The following is an 8,391-nucleotide window of genomic DNA, read 5'->3' as shown; positions in this document are numbered from 1 at the left end:
ATTTCCTAAAAAAACTCGCCAGACCAAACCGTAGCCTCAATCTTAACCCCAGCCATACCACACAGCTAAACCGTGACGAATTGTAGAAGCTTATTTTCTTCAACTCTTCAGGCCCCTCTTGAACCGTAGCCATCGGTTGGCGAAACCGTCTCATACCATTTGTCTTGGGGTCTTGATTCTTCAATTCTCAAGACTCCAAACATGGTATTCTTTGCATGAATCCTCCAAGTGAATCTCTAAAGCTAATTATTGAAGATCATGCAGCTCCTTAGAGTGCATCCTTGGACGTTCTTGAACTTGGAGCGGGTCAACGACCCACCTGATAATTTGGGGTCATTCTCAAATTCTCCGTTTTGCCAGACTATCCCGGATCATATCATTGTCCCCCTCTTAAAAACTCCTAGCCACATTGGCTTGTGGAAACCTACTCCTGCATACACAGCCTCTAGTCCAAGTGCCTCTTCAAATCTCAATAGCTGGTCATATTTTGATATACGCTCTGGCCTGCAAGGAGCTCCTGTCTTGATCTGTCCTGTTGACAAATCCACGGTGAGACTAGCAATGAAATAATCTTCTGTTCCCCGCTGCGGTGACTGGTCATTATGCCCCAACCTGCCTGCTTAGGTTGGATACATCGAGTCACACTGCCGAGTTGGTAAACCTTGAGAAGTAGTGTATTACAAGTCTCTTTTGAGATTGCCTTGGCGACCCTCTTAGGATAGGTGACAAGGAGGTCATCTCCCACAATCTGTACTTGTTCCCAATCTCAGTAGTCAGCTTAGCATACGTCTCTCAATCATCTTGGTCAATTATCTTCAATTGAAAATATAGGGTACTTGGACACTAATGTCTTGTACAAATCCTAGAGTTGGACACCTAATATCGTTGTTTGTGATCCATTATTGATGTTCTCTTCTTTGAAGAGTTCAGGTCATAACTTTTGTAGTATTCAAATGCAATACTAATATCCATTCCAATGACCACCTTTCTGGTATAACCTGCTTTCTCAATGGATGTCTTGAGCAATTCAAGACCTTCCTTGTTCCCCTGGATATTAGGAACAAAACCACCCTCATCACCTACATTTGCGAAACCATATCTCTCCTTAATCACGTCCTTCAAATGTTGATACACTTTGCCGCCCATCTTCATGGCCTCCTTGAAACTAGCACCTCCAACAGGAAGTATCATATATTCATTTTTGTCTTCCGCACAGCTTATCGTATTAAAGGCAGGTATTGGTAACACCAACTTGGTATTACCATCAAGTTCTGGTATGTGCCTGTATAACAGGATGCTTCTAACATAAGATCCAGCTTTGCAGACTGCAAGTGACAGATTAAGGGTAGCACCTCCATCTAGTTTTTGAGTTCCATCTAATGCATGAACCATCAAGTTGTCAAGAGTGGTCTGATCAGTTGGGTTCCTGCCAATGAGTGAGGGGCCAATAATTGTGTTGACACTATTAACAACCTTTAAGACAAGGTATTCAGCTTCACATGGAACACCGGTTCTGGCTAATACACCATTTGAAAGACGTACTTCAACCTTGATAGTCGGATTACCAAGGCTGTCGAAGATCTGACAGGCCTTAACTGATTGGATAGTTGCCATGGTTATTCGTCTAAGAGAAAAGAAAATTACTAGAAAGTGTAAAGAGAAAAGACCAACAATATGAAGTTCCTAATATGTTTAAAAACCAGCAAAAAATTGTACTACTTTCCATTAAACGTTAGAAAGAAAGAATATCTTGAATATTAGATCGATCAGGAAATATAATTAAGTCATATCGACATTTACAAAAATTTGAAGATTTCACAAAATTTTCAAGAATGCTAATACTTTAAATCAAGAATGCAAAAGAAACAATTATACTACTTTCGATTAAACATCAGAAAGATCTTCAAATATTAGCCATATCGACATTTACCAAAATTTCAAGAATGTGAAAAAATTCGAGAATGCTAAAACTTTCAATCAAGAAATGCAAAAGAATGATCTAATTAAACCTTAAGACGGGTGAAAGAGAAAAAGTCAAAAAATTGTAAACAGTTATAGTACTGTATCTACTAGCGAACAATTATACTACTTTCCCTTATACGTCAAAAAGAAGATCCTGAAATATTAGATCGATCAGTGAATATAGCCATATCGACATTTAACAAACTCTGAAGAATTCACAAAATTTCAAGAATGTAAAAAAAAATCAAGAATGCTAAAAAAACTTTCAAGCATGCAAAACATATCATGCAAAAGAAAGAAATTAGTCAAACTTTTCAGTAACTCAACATTGGAAAATAAGAGTCAACTTTAGTTTATCCAAGGCGTCCCTTCTCCTGCATAGTTCCTTTTTATCCTTCAAATTTTGATGAACATTTCGATTATTACAAGACGGGAACATCCTCTCCTCTTCAATTTTCCAGCCCATAACTTTTATTGCTTCATCTGTTTCTTTAACCAACACAGTTATTCTCCTCGAAATTATGGTAACATCATGTACATTTTGCGAATTCGTTATGGAAAATTCGAGATCATTGATAAGTGCTCCAAGGACTGTCTTGTCCAGAAGAGTGTCCAGATGATCACGATTAAAAGTCATAGGAAAAGACAAGTAGGGAGAGAGAGTTGCCCTATAGCTAGGCTATATATAGGGTTGTTTGGAACTTGTAGAAAGATAGCAACACTAAAATGAAGCAAAAGTAGCTTTTGTAGCTGTAGAATCATAATGATGAAAACTGTAGTTTTTAATGCAATAACATACTCTATCTAATATCCGTACTATTATTAGGTTATAAAACTAGGAAAATGATTCGTCCTCAAATATTGGCCTACAATACAAAAAACCCACAATAAGATGTAGAGCTTACATTATACTCCCTCCGGTCTAAAATAAGTGATTTTTTTGGTTGTTTTCACACATATTAAAAAATTTACCTTTTAACATTAATTAGTAATGAAATTGACTATATTAACATTTATTGTCTCTTCACATAAATACTCCTAACACATACTCCAACATTAATTACTCCAAGGGCAATGTAGGAAAAAAATAATTAATTCATTCTTGAAATATGAAAAAATCACTTATTTTGAACCACAAGAAAAAAGCCAAAAAATCACATATTTTGGACCAGAAGGAGTAAACAACACTTATTTGGTAAAAACAATTAAAAGATAGTGTCCATGCATTCTCTTGACCCAATTACGTCTACACGTATAAATACTTCCCTAGAAAGCATATAGACATAATCATCCCCATAAATTTTATGATAGCCCAAATACATGTGATTAAAATATCTCTTAGATGCATTATACATACGATGTATACTAGATGAAGCTAGTACATTAAAGAGATAATCACACAAATCCCTCTTCCTGATGATAGAATCTATAGGTCCTAAATAAATATTATGCCAATCCTCAAAAGGATCTAACTCTAGTTTCAACATAGATCTCTTGGCGTAAACTAAAGAGAATGACTCATCAAAATTAGAAACTAAATAGGTAAAGATATAAACACTAGAAGTAATGTCAAATGGTTTACTTCCCTTTTCATCTTTGCATTCTTCAATCTTGACATTCTCCTCTAAACTGGAGCCACTATATTCTTCTTTCAACTCAATCCCCGTGGTATCTAAGTAATCAAAATCTCCATGGGCCTCATTTTTCTTATCAATAACCTTGCGCTTTATTATTTCATTCCATAAGGGCTTAAAATAATACACCTTAGCTTGACCACTCGCATTCTCATCATTGTCTTTTTCCTTATGATCTTTTTTAAATTCTTGTATAAGGGAGAAATAATACTAAAACTAGAAATAGTTAATGGATTAATGCATGAACGAGATTCATGCTCCCCCGGGCTCTCTTTGCATTTCTCATTCAACTTTTTTTTGTGTCATGCTCTCATCACATTGCAGCATATTATTTTCATGTAAAGAAGAATCAACAAGTCTAAACTTACTCATTAAGGAATTTCTTTCAACAACACAATCGTTACTATGAAGTTGAAACAAATAATCAACAAGGTCATGACTATTAGTACTTTGAGTGGTATCTCCACTTAAAGCATCAATTCCATTAGAATAAGGTGCACACTCAACTTTTCCTCCTCTTTTAAATAGATTATTCACAAGGTCATCCCACATAAGACTATCGAGTTCAGACTCATAGGAGTGATTGTTATTCCAACTATTAAGCTCAACTAGTGAATCATCACAACAAACTTCATGATTTGCAACAAAAAGTAAAGATTGACTAGGCTCACAAGAATCACGGCTTACATAAGCACTTATACAAGAATCAAATTCTCTCAAAGAAAAGGAGTTATAATTAGCCATTATACCTCGAGTTATTCCCAGAAGTTCTTCTTTACCTTTGTTTCTTAGCTTAAGAATGGACCATTATGCTTTAATGTTATATCCTCTGGCTTTCCCAGACCACTTAAAATAATGTCATCTTGCATGGTTTCCTGCAATTTGCCAAAGGTATCCTTCAAGGCCTGCATATTAGAGAAATGCACACTAGACAAAGAAGGTGTTAACGAGTCAGAATGAAGACAATAATTATTCTCGCTCAAACTTTCTTTTGCAACACTCTCTTCTTCGTTTTCACTAGAATTTTTCTCTTTTGACATTTCTCTCACATTACTCCTCTCAACCTCTCCTTTTGAATCTATTAAATTGTAAATCGTCACTCCCTTGCCCATCTCTTTCTTTTATCTCGCTTGCTCACTTTTGTTTGTTGCAGATGGAGTGAGACATGAAGAAGAATCTTTTGTTAGAAGCTCTCCTTTTGAAAGGCTTCTATGCTTTGATGTTCTTGGGTAATCAAAAGAAATAGATTTTCCCCTCCTGGAAGTCTCACTCTTCTTGTGCCCCATATCTTTTAAACTCAAAGGTGCAAACTTGCTTCTTAAATGAAACTTCATTGTATCCCAACTCTCAATGGATGGACATGAAGTGCCTTTAAAGTTAGTTTCACATTTGTACCACCACAAAGATGCATTCCCATGAAATGCTCTAGTAACCAGTTCCAATCTTTTACTTTTCGAACATGGATAAGATGCAAAGACATCGTCCACCTTGCTCTCCCAATTAAGGTAGGCATTCAGACCACGAATTCCTTCAAAGAATGGTACCGATATCTTATAGTTTCCAAGGATCAAACTTACCTCACTACCCTTGTAATTATTTTTCCATGTTTTTCTTTCATGTTCATTGATTCAACTCCATATCTTCCATAACTATCATGATGGTTATCATACTTGTTAATAACATCCTCATCCGAGTCATAACCATAAGAATCATGAAAATGAACATATCTTATTTCGTCAACATTTGAGTCTTCACCTGTATCATGACAAGGAATACACACATCGCACTCCCTACAATAATAACAAGAATTGATTCCTCCATCATCTTCATCATAGGAATCCCAACATTCGTCATTACTATATTCAACCATTTTTCACCCTAATCGCTTGAATCTGCAGAAGACATGCTTATAGAAAAAATAATTAATTAATAATAAGAGGATCCCATAATAGCACACCTCTTGTAGTTTGATTAAAACAAGCCCACTCAACCTTTTATGTTTTATCTCACATTTATGAGTTTTCACTTTTCACTCATGTATAATCTCTGCCTCACTCCTTGGAAATCCTCAACGTTCAAGCTTAACTCACAAATCACCTCTCCAAGAATAAATTTTCTTGAAAGTAATTTAAGAGTGGAGTTTATATAATCAAGAACGGACTTTTAAAACTAAGAACGGGAGCCAAGAAACTTCTACAAAAATAACGTGAAAAGCACGAACGAATTGGCATGAAATAAATAGTCAGTTTCAAATATTAAGAATGATTTAATGCGAACTAGCACTAGTTCGTCCTTAACAAGCATCCCCAATTAATCTTTCTTACCCATAAGTAATCTTCCCCAAATAATCAACAAGAACAATTCAATAATTTCTTTTCTGATTTTTTTTTAAACTCAAAAACAATTTTTTTTGTGATTTTTTTAAGCAACTTGACTAGGGTTTAGTCGAAAACAAGAACTTTACTTTTTTTGCCTTTCCTTTAAAAAAAAACTAATTCGGATCTTGATTTTAAGATTGGGAATGTGAGTTTGTTAGAAAAATAACTAAGCCTTCGCTCTGATACCAAGTGATACGATCCGAGATAAACAAAGCAGCGAAATATGAAAATAACAATAATTAAAGCAAAACTAATGGTAGATTTGATTAAGATGATCAAAAGTAGTCTAAATAATAAAGTATAGAAGAAAATTAGAACTCTAAGTGAACTTCTCAAGCAAAAATCGAAATACTATCCGATCGCCTCCCAAGAACGACAAATTAGAAACCCAAGATATAAAGAAAGGAGAAGAAGATTACCCTCAAGTACCCAAGTCTTGAAAACAGGCAATCCAAAGTCGAACTCGAACCAAGAGGTTCCAAATCTCTCTCAAGAGTTTTCTTATATCAAAATATGCTAAGTGGTTAATGAAATAACCCTAGACTGTTATAAATATCCAATGGATAAAATAAGAAAAGTTTCAAAGTTAATTTCCCAAAAAAACGAGCTAGTAGGGCTGTTCAAAACCGAACTGAAACCATTAACCGAACTGAACCGAACCGATGGCTCATTGATTTATTAGTATCGGATTATCGGGGTAATTGATAGTGATCTGATTGAGATTTTATAATTAACAATTTAACGGTTTGGGACAAATTATTCAATTTTCTTATCGGGTAAACCTTTAACCCGTCAATTTTTTTATATTTATACTTTTATCCCTATGTATATAATGTACTATTGAAATACTATGGTAGTTGACTCTATTGTCTATCGATAAAGTCTACTCTAGTAGTTTTGCCGGTATTATCAAGGCCTAAAAACAAGATATTAGCCTCTTTCTGCCACCAAGAAATGCGAGAACTCCGTAGAACCAATCGACCAAGAATATTCTTTTCAAATTGATTTTGATTAACTACAAGCCCTAAGATACAAATATAATAAATACAGATATAAGAAAATAGACAAATGTGTTTGATGGATCGAATGATATAAGAACAAAAAGCGTATCGCAATCTCTCGATAGATTCAAGGGAGAATCTTTACTCGAAATGGTAGACTTTATCGCTAGAGAGTAGAGCCAAGGTAGACTTTCTATTTTTATTCTTCACCCGTTTGGTATTGATTTTTCAAAAGTTTTCTATTTGGTTTAGTTGATAAACCGCCCGATAATCGTTAATCTGATAACAATCCGCTCATTGTCTTATTGGATGGCTAGTGGATTACTATATTGATAATCCGATAACCGATAAGCCAAACTGTTAAGCGTAATTATCCACCGATCCGCCTGATAAGCACCCCTACTCGTCGGGCCAAATCGTAGCCTCAACTATAACCCCAACCGTAACACACAGCTGAATCGTGACGAATTCTAGAAGCTTATTTTCTTCAGTTCTTCAAGCCCCTCTTGAACCGTAGCCAAGAGTTGGTGAAACCGTCTTACATGGTTTGTCTTAGGGTCTTGATTCATCAATTCTCAAGACTCCACAGATGGTTTTTTTGTATGAATCCTCCAAATCACTATCTAAAGCCAATTGTTGAAGATCATGCAGCTCATTAGCATGTATCCCTTGGACGTTCTTAGACTTGGAGCGTGTCAACGACCCACTAGACTATTTGGGGTCGTTCTCAATATTCTCTATTAAGCCAGAATATCCTGGATCATATCAACGTTCCATATCATGGATCAGGACACCGTATACAATACTTTCGTAAGACGATCATAGATACATCCCATGAGGGCGGTCCCCTCTAGCTTGTACCAAGTGATCAAATCCCTGACCCCCTAGGTAATGTTTAATATACAAAGGGAACAACGCACATCCCAGAATACTATAGGATCGCCATGGACGGTACAACAATTCAACAAAAGAAAGAAAAAGAAAAAGAGGCATAACAATCAACAGTGTCGAGGTCTCCACAAGTCGGAGCCAAAGATACTATTGTGGACCCAGAAGTTGTCGAAGCCACAGGGTCAACCGCGAAGACCTTGATTCCGTCCAGCTAGATCACATCGATCCCAGTAGAAAATCCTACATCGACAACAAACTCAAAGACCTAGGTAAATTTAGTCAATTCATAATAACTAACGTGGATTTGTTTGCCTTTAGCCATGCAAATATGCCCGGCATCCCCAAAGAGATAGCCATGCACAAGCTAAATGTCGACCCCTACTACCCCTCCCCTCCCTCAAGTAAGGCAGGTTCGATGAAAGTTCAACCCCGCAATTAACAAGGTCATCCATGAAAAAGTAGAAATGTTATTGGACAACGACTCTATCAGGGAGTCAAAATACCCTAAGTGGATTGTCAATGTGG

At 36.1% G+C, this 8,391-nt stretch overlaps 1 pseudogene; it reads right to left on the bottom strand.

The window, feature by feature from the left end:
* Nucleotides 1–371: 371 nt before the first annotated feature.
* LOC104219824 (enolase pseudogene) lies at nucleotides 372–1,614 on the bottom strand (annotated as a pseudogene).
* Nucleotides 1,615–8,391: the final 6,777 nt, after the last annotated feature.

The sequence above is a fragment of the Nicotiana sylvestris genome, chromosome 11 (genome assembly GCF_000393655.2).
Source record: "Nicotiana sylvestris chromosome 11, ASM39365v2, whole genome shotgun sequence".
Taxonomy (NCBI): Eukaryota; Viridiplantae; Streptophyta; class Magnoliopsida; order Solanales; family Solanaceae; genus Nicotiana; species Nicotiana sylvestris.
This window is presented reverse-complemented; position numbering and strand designations above follow the sequence as displayed.